Below are 14488 nucleotides of genomic sequence, written 5' to 3' on the forward strand. Positions count from 1 at the left end.
CAGGTCGTTCCAATACATCTTTTGGGCCACGAATCAGATAGGGCTTTCCAAGAGGGGGACAGGGCAGATTCTATGGCTGAGTCTCGTCCTGTGTGAAGTCTTGCCAAGCCCTGGCCCTGTCCTGCTGGATGCTTTCAGGAGGAAATTGGAAACATCAAAAAATCTAAAGAACAGAGAAGACATCTGGAGGGACCTAAGAGCGCAGACTCCAGTACCACTCTGCTCTTCATTAGTGAAGACGCATTGATGAGAGGACTAATGTTCTTAAAATACTCTGTTAGCTATGTCATAACTATGTTTGGTTATTGGAGATGAGTTGAGAATAGGTACTTCAGGGGTTCACACAGTACAGCACAGCTCAGGGGGGTTGGGGGATGGGTGAAAGAGTTCTGTCACAAGGATGACTATTATGGAGAATTCCAATCTAGTTCCTATATTGAACACAGAGCTCAAGGTGAAAGACAGGATTCCCAACTTCCAATCAGCTGCTACCATGAATACAAGGTCATTCACCTTTCAAGCTTGCAGGTTCACTTAATGCATTCCCTTTGACAGCACTGAAGTACAACAGACTGCTTGTGAAACATATTGTGTCAAATGTTTTTCTGTAGCCACTGCAGAAAATGGAGCTTTAATGGTGTTTAAATTATCCAAACATCCGTATCTGTGCTCAACACCAGTGATGTCATTGTGACTTATACAGAGCTTTTGGATCTTAAACAGTTAAATCTTAATTATGAATATGCTGCTTAGATTGGTAAAGTCATTCTTCACAGCTAGATATTTTTCAATCTTTTCTTGCTGGTCACACTCAGATTTCTTGAAAGGCAATTTGATTCACACAACATGGAATCAATCAGGCAACTTCAACTGCTGATGATGTCACTGTCATAAGATTTGAAATCGTTTTGTTACAGATGCCTGGATGTGATTTTTCTAGGCTGTTAGCCTGCTTTCTCACAGAAAACTAGCAACAATAACTGACACCTCATGCTTTTGCTTCTAGATCTCTGACATGGGCCATCCTGTGTATTTGCTGAATTCTGACAGCAGTGCCCAACTAAAGTAAGAATCTTCCATTTTTTAAGGTAACTTTGTTGGGAGAGTCCACATCAGACCAAAAATGTTTGAATATAATTTGATCCATTTACTTCTACTTCATATATGGTGAACAGTAAATATTGAAAAGATGTGAGCAAAGAAAAAAGTAGTATATTATGTCATTCTATAGTCACGGTTCTTGTTGACTGAACAGACACAGTGGAGACAGACAACAGAGCGAAGGACACAGTGGCTGGGTTTATTTTGTATTTGTCCTTTCAATGACAAATGCTGGGGAGGTTTATACAAAAAGATAAAAATGAAAATAAAATAAATTAAACCACTGGTCCAAAGTTGTAGCCAGTCTCTCCTCACAAAACAGGGGGAAAAAACACTGTTTAAAACACATATCTGCAACCCTGGTTGCTTCTCCTGTCTCTCTCCAAAACCGATTACATTTGCTGCAGGTGCTGTCTAATTCACCCCCCCACCTTCATGACTCACACCTGACTCACACATCTCCCAGTTCTCTGTTAATTAAGGGAAGCTGATTTCAGGGCCTGATCTCATGGTGTGTGCTGGGTCTGGTGTCTTCAAGCCCCCCATAAGCTCCTCCTAGTGGCTGATCTGTGAACTGGCTCACATTCCTTCCTCCTTTGCTTCGGTATAATCCTAAAACAGGGAGAAGAAGTCAATTTAGGGAGTCGTGACATCACATCAGCATTAACATGGTCTTTACCTGCCTGGTGCTTCACCTCAAAACAGTAAGACTGGAGAGCCAGGAACCATCGCCTGAGACAACGGTTTGAATCTTTTCCCCTGCACATCCAGAGCAGCAGGGCATGGTGAATGTAGAGGGTGAAACAGCATCCCCACAAATAGTATTTCAAGCTCTCTATCACCCACTTAATTGCTAAACACTCCTTCTCTATGGTTGCATACTGCTGTTCCCGGGGCAAAAGTTTCAGGCTTAGAAACAAGAGGGGATGCTCTTCACCCTCAAAGTTCTGTGCCAGTACTGCCCTGATACCTACTCCTAATGCATCAGTTTGAAGTATAAAACCTTGGGGTTCCTCAAGACTGGACTGCAGGGCACATTTCAGGTCCTGAAATGCCGCTTCACAGTCCGGGGACCACTGGATACAGTGATTCTTATGACCCTTGGTCAAATCTGTAAGGGGTGCAGCTCTGGTGGCAAAGTTTTGGATAAACTTCCGATAATAGCCCGCTAGTCCCAAGAAAGCCCAAACCTGCCTTTGGGTAGTGGGACGAGGATAATTCTTCAGGGCATTCACTTTAGTTTCTTGGGGTTGTATTAACCCCTGCCCCATTGTGTATCCTATCAGAATTTAAAACCGCCTGTAACCTCTGTAAATGATTCGGCCAGTCCTGACTAAAGACCACCACATCATCTAGATAGGCTCCAGCATATTATTCAGCATGAGCCTGTCCATCAACCACTGGAAGGTGGCAAGGGCTCTGTGCAGACCAAAAGGAAGGACCACTAATTCAAAAAGACCCTGAGGGGTGAAGAAAGCTGTTTTTTCACATGAATCTGCTGATAATGGTACCTGCCAGTAGCCTTTGGTTAAGTCTAGAGTGGAGTTCCCACATGTTCTAGCAGCTCATCCACTCTAGGCATCGGATAGGCATCAAATTTAGAGACCCCATTCAGTTTTCTGTAATCAATACAAAACCATATCGACCCATCAGGCTTTGACACCATTACCACTGGACTGCACCATTCACTGAACGATTCTCTAATAACACCCAGTTTCAGCATTTTCCTCCACCATGGCTTTCCGTATGACCGCCAGAACCCATACGTGCCGCTGATTCACTTTGACCCTGACTCTGTTATGATTTGATGCTGTATGACATGAGTAATCCCAAGTTCCTCAGAAAAAACATCAGAGTTAGCAGACACCAATGCATCAAGTTCTTTTTGTCATTGGGCATTGAAGTGCTCCCCTCAGCTAATATCTTGTGTTGGTGCTCGTTCCTTTTGTCCTATATATCTTTCCCCATCTTCCAACATAAATAAGCACTCATGCTCTTTCCAGGGCTTTAGAAAGTTAACGTGGTATATTTGGTGGGTTTTTCTTTTACCTGGTTGGTGAACTTTATAATTCACTGTTTCCACTATATCCACTGGGCCCTGCCATTTTGCTACAAATTTAGGTGGGTCCGAGGGGACAAGCGCTAATACCCAGTCCCCCGCCTCAAACGTCCGGACTCTTGTTCCCCTATTATACCGCCTCTCCTGATGGGCCTGTTCATTCCCTAAATGGTCCTGTACCAGTTGGGACATTCTTTCCAACCTGTCACGGAGTTGGGTTACATATTCCACCACGCTGTCCCCTCTTGCTGGCTCTGCCTCCCATGCATCCCGCAAGATGTCTAGCAACAATGTCTTCCAAACAGCAACTCAAATGGGGAGAACCCTGTGGATGCTTGAGGAACTTCTCTGAAAGCAAACATCAGATATGGTAAGGCAGTATCCCACTCATTCAAAGCTCCCTGTGCGACCCTTTTTAACATACCTTTCAGGGATCGTCTGAATCTCTCTACCAACCCATCTGTCTGTGGGTAGTAAACAGAGGTTCGGATTGTCTTTACTTTCAGGAGACAGCACAGCTCTTTAAATATCCATGACATAAAGGGGGTTCCCTGATCAGTAAGCACTTCCTTAGGGAGACTACCCTGCAAAATATTTTCAATAATTCCTTAGCTATCGTTTTTGTAGCCATGTTCCTTAAAGGAACAGCTTCAGGGTATTGGGTAGCATAGTCTACTAAGACTAATATATATTCACATCCTGATTTAGTTTTAGGCAAGGGGCCAACGAAATCTATTCCAACATCAATAATAGGGAGGGGAACTAACGGCGTTCATGGAGGTTTTTTACTCGCCACTTTTTGACACTCAGGACAGGACTCACAGTACTTCGTCACCTCAAGATGCACCCCTGGCCAGAAGAACCGAAGCAAGATTCGGTCCTGGGTCTTGTCTGTGCCCAGGTGGCCCCCTAATATTTGTGTATGCACCAATCTCAGAATGGTGTTCCTGTGTGAGCGAGGCACAAATAACTGGTGGGTATGTTCTCCTTGGAGAGCACCCTGAATGACCCGGTATAATAACCAGGTGTAGAAGAAAGTGGGGAGTTGGTTTGGTCTCACATGTTCTCCATGTTCTCTCTTTACCTGCTTCTATGGCCTGTTAAAATGCATACTGCAAGTTCGGATCCTCCAACTGAGCTTGCTTAAAAAACGGGACGATCTTGCAATATTGCGGGATTCAAAAAATGATCCTCTACATGATCTACTGCCTGGGGAGAAGGATTTCTAATATCAGGCAAGGTGAAGGTGCTTAGTTTTCTCTATAAACTTTCTTCCCTCTCGTTTCTTTTGGGAGCATGTTTTTCTTTCCCCAGGTGGAGACTCGATCTCCTCCCCACTAAATGGAAACAAACCCTCACTCACTCTTTCCCCATCATTTTTTATTTCTTGGCAGACCAGAGGTAGAGGGCTGAGGGTCCTCCTTTTCTCCAACCAGTGTGGCTCCAGTTTTAAGAAGCTGACTAAAACTTCCACAGTTCTTCCCTAAGATGACTGGGAAGGGGGGAGCCAGATTTACCCCCACCTTAACATCAAAAGATCTACTATTGATCTCAATATTAACCATTACTGTAGGATAAGCCTTTATATCACCATGTACACTCAGTAATCTGATATATTTCTGTACCCTTTCATACCCTTACTGACCAGAGTCTCTGTGCTCCCTGAATCTATCGGAACGATGATTTCCTGACCCTCCACCCTCACCAGAATTACAAAAGGATCCGCACTCACCGGGCAGGCATGCCCACATGCAATACTGCGTCCCACTTCGACTTCCATCGGTTCGACATCATCCTGCTGACAGTGTCTTGCAAGGTGTCCAGGTTCCCCACACCGGTAACAATTGAGGAGGCTGGGGACTGGGTGAGCCTCGAGTTTGTCCCTCCAGAGTGCTTTTGGTGGGTTAATCTTCTTTGGCACCCACCAAGTAGCTGATTGGGGAATCCATGATGTGGTTTTTCCAGGACCATCTTTGGGGTTTACCTTTCTTCGAGTGTCCTTAACAAAAGAGCTTGTTTTTTTTCTCTGAATGTCCTTAAAAGGGGACAGTCGTGGCCTCCACATCCTTGGATAGCTTCGGCCAGGCTCACGGCATCGTACAAGGTTGTTGCTTCATTTCTTTGGACACAGGCTGCAACTTTCAAAGGTAGGATTCGACATAGCTGTTCGATCACAAGATGGTCTGTAATTTGCTGGACTGTACTGCTCTCTGTTTTTAGCCACCATTCATAGAAGTACTGTAAAGGTTGAGCTGTCACTCTGGATTTAGTCCCTGCCAGGATGGTATAACTTTGGAAGCGGAAGCGGTAGCTTTCTTCTGTGATGCTGAGATGTTGCAATATAGCCTCTTTCACCTTCTTGTAATCCTGGGCATCTGTGGAGTTCAATGCTCTGCAAGTGGCCTGTTCGTCACCTGAGAGACATGGAGCCAATTTCAAAGTCCACAGCTCTTTTTACCAAGCCGCTGCTTCTGCCATTCTTAAAAATGTTATCAAAAATGCTTCAGGGTCATCTTCTGAGGTAATCTTAAGAAGACAGTCATCTTGGTCATCTTGTCCACTGCAGCCTCTATACCTCCTGGAGAGGTCATTTTCTTGTGAGCTGGCTCACAAGATATTAGGGTATTCAAGTTCTCAACAAACAAATCTGTTTTTCCCTATGCTTAGAAGCCAATCCAGCATAAATATATTTGTTAATTTCTATGGAGAAGGATGCATCACCTAGTGAAAAATGTGTAAAAATGTAAACAGATGAAGACAGTCAAATTCTGGCAAGGTTTCTGTCTGTGATCTCTCTGATAACAATATATTCACACAGAAAACATTTCTTAGAAAGTACTGCCCAGAATAATTATATCGGATAAACATAGTATATATAATCTTAATATGCGATTTTCTCTCAGGTTGTCAGTGCTGAGTTTCATAATTAGCTTGATGGCATTCACTTTGTGAACAATTATATAACTTTGCAAGCTTTTGAGAAGAAATTGTGATACTCATACTGACATATTATTTCAGTTTGTGTGTTCCACATGAGAGGCTATTGAAACTCTATCTGAAAGTACCAACATGTCATAGAAAGTAGACTTCTGATCTCTTGCTCAGATGCAACCCTCATTATTACAAAGCCCTTTAGAAAAATATATTTTCCCAATTATAATGGTGATAATGATAAGGAAGGAGGAAATCTAAGGTAATTTCCTCTGATGATTTCTGAACTTTTAAAGAAGAACAGGTTTAAAAAGCCGCTGAAATGACAGGTGCAAAAGAAAGTACATGTAGAAAGTATGGGGGGAGTAGTGGTTTTAGAAGGCAGAATGAAAATAAACCTTCCAATAGCTCATGTAGTGGGAGATATTTAAAACTAGGAAGGAACATTCTATATTCGTGTAACATAAGTCGATTAGTATATTCAGAGTAAAACAATGAATTACAGTGCATCCGGAAAGTATTCACAGCGCTTCACTTTTTCCACATTTTGTTATGTTACAGCCTTATTCCAAAATGGATTAAATTCATTATTTTCCTCAAAATTCTACAAACAATACCCCATAATGACAATGTGAAAGAAGTTTGTTTGAAATCTTTGCAAATTTATTAAAAATAAAAAACAAAAAAGCACATGTACATAAGTATTCACAGCCTTTGCCATGACACTCAAAATTGAGCTCAGGTGCATCCTGTTTCCACTGATCATCCTTGAGATGTTTCTACAACTTGATTGGAGTCCACCTGTGGTAAATTCAGTTGATTGGACATGATTTGGAAAGGCACACACCTGTCTATATAAGGTCCCACAGTTAACACTGCATGTCAGAGCACAAACCAAGCCATGAAGTCCAAGGAATTGTCTCGAGACCTCCGAGACAGGACTGTATCGAGGCACAGATCTGGGGAAGGGTACAGAAACATCTCTGCAGCATTGAAGGTCCCAATGAGCACAGTCCATAAATGGAAGAAGTTTGGAACCACCAGGACTCTTCCTAGAGCTGGCCGCCCGGCCAAACTGAGAGATCGGGGGAGAAGAGCCATAGTCAGGGAGGTGACTAAGAAACCGATGGTCACTCTGACAGAGCTCCAGTGTGTCTCTGTGGAGAGAGGAGAACCTTCCAGAAGAAAAACCATCTCTGCAGCACTCCACCAATCAGGCCTGTATGGTAGAGTGGCCAGACAGAAGCCACTCCTCAGAAAAAGGCACATGACAGCCCGCCTGGAGTTTGCCAAAAGGCACCTGAAGGACTCTCAGACCATGAGAAACAAAATTCTCTGGTCTGATGAAACAAAGATTGAGCTCTTTGGCCTGAATGGCAAGCGTCATGTCTGGAGGAAACCAGGCACCGCTCATCACCTGGCCAACACCATCCCTACAGTGAAGCATGGTGGTGGTGGCATCATGCTGTGGGGATGTTTTTCAGCGGCAGGAACTGGGCGACTAGTCAGGATCGAGGGAAAGATGAATGCAGCAATGTACAGAGACATCCTTGATGAAAACCTGCTCCAGAGCACTCTGGACCTCAAACTGGGGTGAAGGTTCATCTTCCAACAGGACAACGACCCTAAGCACACAGCCAAGATAACAAAGGAGTGGCTACAGGACAACTCTGTGAATGTCCTTGAGTGGCCCAGCCAGAGCCCAGACTTGAACCAGATTGAACATCTCTGGAGAGATCTGAAAATGGCTGTGCACTGACGCTCCCCATGCAACCTGATGGAGCTTGAGAGGTCCTGCAAAGTAGAATGGGAGAAACTGCCCAAAAATAGGTGTGCCAAGCTTGTAGCATCATACTCAAAAAGACTTGATGCTGTAATTGGTGCCAAAGGTGTTTCAACAAAGTATTGAGCAAAGGCTGTGAATACTTATGTACATGTGCTTTTCTTGTATTTTATTTTTACTAAATTTGCAAAAATTTAAAACAAACTTCTTTCACGTTGTCATTATGGGGTATTGTTTGTAGAATTTTGAGGAAAATAATGAATTTAATCAATTTTTGGAATAAGGCTGTAACATAACAAAATGTGGAAAAAGTGAGGTGCTGTGAATACTTTCCAGATGCACTGTACGATATAGTATAGCTTATTTTGTAGACGTGCAACAATACTTCGATCCTTCTTACTTCATGACTGTTATGCAGTTTGCTAGCTGGATCGTAATGCACTACAGAAACCAACTGTTGAGAAGAAGAAAGGAAGCTAGTGCTGTACCATTGATTATCATTGTTTGGCCTACAATTTATTAAAATTTATAGAATTTACAGGCCTTCAGGATACACACGTAACTTTCCTGCTATCCATCAGTGATACTAATACCATTTGATACTCATCTTTGAAGCTGACTTAACCTTTCACCTTGCCTGGCTCTTTTAACACAAATTTCAGGTTTACAGAGAACCTTTGAAAGAGCCAGGAAAGAAACTGAAGGGAGATTGAAAAGGAAACTACTAAACATGTAAGTTCTAGGACACATTGAGTCCTGAAACATTAGCACTCAATGGTGATTCGATGGAAACAACTCAATACCTTTGTATAGCTGAGCCAGTATGCATTTGAGTTACACAAGCTACAATGCACATCTTACCCTTATTTACATCAGGTAGTGTAACATTTTAATGTAATTATATACATTGTACATTAATATGTATGTTGTAATTTCCCTATATATCAATATAAATCAGTATTGCACAATAAAACATTCAGTAGTATACAGATGTGTAATGGCAGTTGAATTTCAAGTTTGTGTCTTCGTGACCTGAAGACCTTAAACACTTTCTTTTGGTTTCTTGACAGTACTTTTATATACATAATCATAAAAGTAGCACAAAGAAACACAACTCCCTTTCCTTTCTGTATGTAAGTCAGTTTTCCCTTTTTGTACCCCGCTAAATATGTCCAACAACTGCTTTTGGTTAACCCAATCAGATTCATAGAGTGTTCCACATTTTCCTTGCTTCTTGAGAAGGAATGCATTTTCCCTCATTCCTTCGGCCCCTTCGGAGCCCTTTCTCCGAGCTCTGTGATATTCACATTCCACAGTATAGTAATCTTCTGCCATTGTCACTGCCACATCACTTGCCCGGCTTGTTATTGGGACACCACAAGCTCTCTCCACACTCCCAAACCACTACAGCATCCAGTAATCAGGGAACACAGAGTTTCCACATGTGAGTTAAACAACCCTGAATATTTGCCAGCACTGTGACTAACTGAGCATGTTAAAAGGAGTGGCGTGTTTTACACAAGATTTTGTATGTACAGATATACTGCAATATATGAATGATTTGTTAAACAAACAAGAATCATTAGAGGGGTTATTAAAATGTCTTGAGGACTATACATTTATAATTTCATTAGCAATATTTAAATTATGAAGTTGGTATGAATGGTATTCTATACTAAAATAAAAGCTATACTGAAAGGAAAAAAAAAATGATATTGATAAATATATATATATATATATATATATATATTTTTTTTTTAACAGTATTCAAATTAAGTTTGAAGCAATCCAACTAGACTATCACCAATTTTGTTTGATATGTATTTAAATTGCCTGCAGTTTCACATTGTGAATCTTATATATAAGAAAACAAAGGTATCTCTATTTAAGCTGTTGATTATCTTTGCTATTCAACCACCTTAACTTTATTTGACCCTTCAAACTGAAGGCAGAACCCACCTTAATCTTTGGGAAAAACTCACTTACCACAAATAATGCCAAGATGAACCAATGTGCCACATAATCAAAAATGTTAGAAAATGGTGGCTAGACATCCTGGTGTGACGTTTAGGAATAATTAGGAATCACAAAGGCTCTTAAAAACAAGTACTGTTCTACATACACATGTATCTAAGTTTCAAATCAGAGAGATTTTTATTTTCATGTAAAACAAGTGGTGTGAAGGATTTTTCTGAGAACACCCTCCTCTCTGTCATTCAGTGATGGATGCAGTCTGCAGTGGCACAGCATTGTCTACATAATATGTAAAAGCTCACTACCCCTTTTAATGATAAAGATAAATGTATATTTATATATATATATGAGAACATAAACTGAATGGCTCATACGCCTGATTGACCTATGACCCAGCAGAACGAACCACAGCTGGATCTTATCAAAGCATTTCCAGCCGCAGTGAATCACCACAGAGCGCTGCGAGGAACTTTTTGTTAAAGCATTCCCATAGTAATTATCAGGAGATGCCTCATTCAGATCTAGGTGGCTTCCCACATACTGTAAAATGCTCAAATACTAGATCCATTGGATGGTTTTGAAATGTGTAACTTTTATTAATTTAATCATTTTTTCTATATATTTTCCTGGTACTATACATATTACAAATTGAAGCACTTTGTAACCCTATTATTGAACTTAAAAAATGACAAAGACTGTGCAATGGGCCATTTATGGTTTAAAACATTTCCTGTTTTGAGATACATGCAACCTCTTTTAAAATGTCTTCCAGCCTCTAGTCCCCATAGAAATCTGTTTTCTCCCCTTGTAATTTTCTTAATAACTCTTGGAAACTGCTTAATTCTACCCTTCCCTAAGTACATTATTACCCACAGTTTTATTTCAACATTAAATGATTTACAGCCTTTTAGTTTATTTATTTTTGTTTTACTAAACTCCATAGCAGGAATGTACATATAGGCACAGTGGGTAAAGACAGAATCAGAATTTTTTATTTAAATAACTGTTTAAATAAACTGTTAACCAGTTAAAAGTGAGAAGAACAGTTTTACTATCTCTTGTCTATTTTCCTGGCAACGCAGCATGAATAATAGAAGGGATTTAAACAAGAGCATTTCTGTATAAAATCTAATACTCACGTATACATATATATTTTTAGGGATGGCTGGTAGTTTAGCAGACCGCCACACATCTGCTGGATGCTTAACGAAACAGACAATGAAGGAGGGGGCAGGGCCTGTCTAGACTCTTCCTGCCGTGCCAGGCCAGTGCACTTTGATGTCTGCATTTGCGATGCTCAACCGTACATTTGGGGCATGTGTGCTTACTTTTTTTATGAACGCCATCCAAATCTCAAACTTATCATCAAGGGTTTATCTTCAAAGCCTCAGCTAAACTCTGAGGTTTCTGGCAGTGGCTGCAGATGAGAACCTTTCTTTTGTCCCTCAGTGCCGTTGTGTCCTCTTATTGCCTGGGCTGAGCAGCTACTACTGAGAGGCAATGGAGGAAAATGTCTCAATCAGGCCATACCTGAAGTCTCAGCTGGAGCCAGATTATGTCAGCTTTAATCTAGTAGAATCCATATTGCTCCACTGTGCTAACTATAGTTGAACCCCTAGTTGCTTTGGACTGCTGTTACAAGCACCTGAGCTGCACAACTGCAAACAATCCACAAACTCACAAGAGGTTCTAGCAAGTTCCAGCTGTGGATCAGTCCAAAACTCTCCCCAGCTAAACTCTGCAGCAATCATTGTCAAAAACTTTCTTATTCTAAGTTATGGCACAAGTCTTGTATATGTCAACGAAGCTTGGATGAAACCTCCATTACAAAATCACCTCCCAAACCACATAATCTAATCAAGGGACAATTCTACTATGCCAAAAGAGTGGTCTCCGAGCATGGGGCATGAAGTTACAATACTGGCTCATACACACAAACAAGAAAAACAGAAGTAAAGCTGTATTACGAAGGCCACACACTTACAGCATTCAAATAGTTTTAAAACAAGAAAAGCTGTTTCTGAAGCAGATCTTAAATAGGAAATGGTTATCCTCAACATCTTTTGAAGTTGTGTTTGCATTATCAACTTAGTATTCCACATTTATTTTTCATGAATATCACATTGGAATTCTTTGGAAATGACTCGTACTGTGAATTACAGAAGTCTATTCAAATTCCCGTTTTTACTCCACCGCATGGAATTTCTTAATGTTCTGCAAATTTTATACCTTTTCAAAACCTTCTGGCTCCAAGACTGCAGCATCGCTTTAGAAGAGGCAGGGGGGGTTGCTCACACATCATCTTGTGGTTGTCTGCATACTTAAGACATTGGCTGTCTCATATGTCTACATTTTAATAATGATTTCCATGGCCGTATAAACAATATGGGTTTTCCAATATAAAAATAAAATAAAAAAACTTACAGGACTTACTTGCGAATGTTCTTTTCCCCCCATTTTCAGCAAACTGTATATATTTACTTCAAACCATCTGGGATTAAAATCTCTCAGAGAATTACATTTACCATCTGTTACATGACAGCCACTACCCCCAAATGGTATTCATTTGGTTAAAAAGAAGAATCCATCGTTTATGAACTTTAAGTATCCAAATAGTTTACAGTCCGTACACTAATCAAACAAGAGTTGCACAAATTGTACTGATTCTTTTCCTTTTTCTATTTTTTAATCACTGTTATCATGGTTTAAAAATGGTTGCTTTAGGCGGTTGTGTTTAAAGTTTCCATTCAGCTGTTGCCAAGACTGTATAAGAAGATTGAAATGCATCACATCAGATGGAAAATGAATGAAATGGAATAAATAACAAGATTATGCTGACAGCTGAACAGCAGAGGTTAGCTATCCCAGTTTACTTCACTGGAGGGAGATACATTTGAAGTGGTTCTTGGGTGTTTTCTCACAGGCTTCTTACATCAAAGGATGAGGCCGTTTTCACAGTGATAAGCAATATGCACAGAGAAATACTATACTACACATGGTGTTAATTAATAAACCAATATGCTCCTCAAATTGATGCTTGCATATATGGACACATTTATCCTGAATCTATGAATGATTAAATCTGTATATATATAAACAAAAACAATCAGACAAATAGAAAATGTACTGAGCGTTATCTTCCTCAAGTTATCTTACTTCTTCCACTGGGAAATGTTTCAGGTTAGTCTTCAAGTCCATGCAGAATATGTTTAGAATGAACAATGGTTAAAATATGTAAGCTCTTACAATCACCGCTGTGGGGACACAATTATTAGTATGACTGACTCTGTTACCAGTTTGCTTTCTCTTGTCAGTTGGATTAGCAAATGAGTCTGAAACAAATCACAATATGAAATATCAGTAATCTGCCACAATAGAATAATATATTCTGCGTGGGAATGATGGGCCTCATTGTGTCACAACATTAGAGTCAGATGGTTAGTATCACACCACTGAAAAAGATCTGTGGGATTTATGTGAAGAATGACACTAGAGAATTTCAAGGGCTAGTAACTAGTACAACTGATGGGGTTCAGAACATGGAAGGCTAAATGAGGTCACACTTTAATTAATAAATCATATAAGCACTGCACATGTTACTTTAAAGTTGTATAATTTAGTTCATTACACTATTTAATGTTTGTGACAAGTATAAATACCAAAGGGTATCATTACATTATAACAAGTACCTCCCAACAAAAGGTTGCAATTTGGTCAGCTGTTATTTGTGTCCACCGATGTCACAAGAATGTCTGAATGGTAGGTCTAAAGCATTTTGATTGTCACCAGCTGGTCTTCAATTATTTTGTATAAAGCTGGGAAGGAAACTACCTGATATTAATTAGTTTGAATTACAGCAAATAAGTTGGTTTTAACTTAATTAAAAACAGAATTCAATTCACAAACATTTAAGGCCATAGGACAACATGGATACATCATTCAGTAATTGTGTCCTACATAACCTAGCTAATGTAAACTCACCCAAATTGTTTGAATAAGAAGATTTGTTTAGACTTGTGAAATATGAGTGGTTAGTTAAGTGAAAGGGGCGGCTTTGGTAGAAACTTTCTACAGGATGAGAATCACAGACTTTGTCCAGCCTCCAGACTCCACCATCGGCCAGTCAGAGAGCAGTGCTCTGAGCCAAGCTGGCTTTCTAGTCAGCACTGTCACCAAATAAAACAGGATGTTCTGTCAGACCTTTACAGTGATTATTCTTAACAGTTCAAAGAAGGATTTAGCAGTTGTTTTAAACCCAGGTCACAAAACAGTTCTCCACGTTAAATTGGGACACTGAAATTTTAAGACTGAAACTCCATGAAGAATAGAAAGAAAATTTCAAAATAAAGGAATGATAGCACCTAAAATAAATGTAGTTAATTTAGCCAGATGTTCTATAGTATTCTACCACTGTGGATGATGCTAAAATGATTAAAAGCTTCGTCCACAGTGATATAATGAGATTATTATGTATATTCTCTCTTCCTAGGTACTTCACATATTTTAAGAATTCTAACAAGTTCAAGTCAAATGTTTTAAGGATAGACCTTCATACAGATATATAAAATAATGTATATGAACATCTTCATTTGTTGCATCGAACATAATAAACCATGAAAGCCTAAAATTAACATTTTCAA

At 40.1% G+C, this 14488-nt stretch overlaps 1 long non-coding RNA gene across 1 annotated transcript; it reads right to left on the minus strand.

Moving 5' to 3' along the window:
• Positions 1-1646: 1646 nt before the first annotated feature.
• LOC136758238 (uncharacterized) lies at positions 1647-10060 on the minus strand. The gene is made up of 3 exons (XR_010819930.1): positions 9861-10060; positions 4893-5881; positions 1647-1713 (listed from the first exon to the last, which is right to left on the minus strand). It is a non-coding gene; the product is annotated as an uncharacterized LOC136758238 (long non-coding RNA).
• Positions 10061-14488: the final 4428 nt, after the last annotated feature.

Source organism: Amia ocellicauda, chromosome 9, assembly GCF_036373705.1.
Source record: "Amia ocellicauda isolate fAmiCal2 chromosome 9, fAmiCal2.hap1, whole genome shotgun sequence".
NCBI classification, from domain to species: domain Eukaryota; kingdom Metazoa; phylum Chordata; class Actinopteri; order Amiiformes; family Amiidae; genus Amia; species Amia ocellicauda.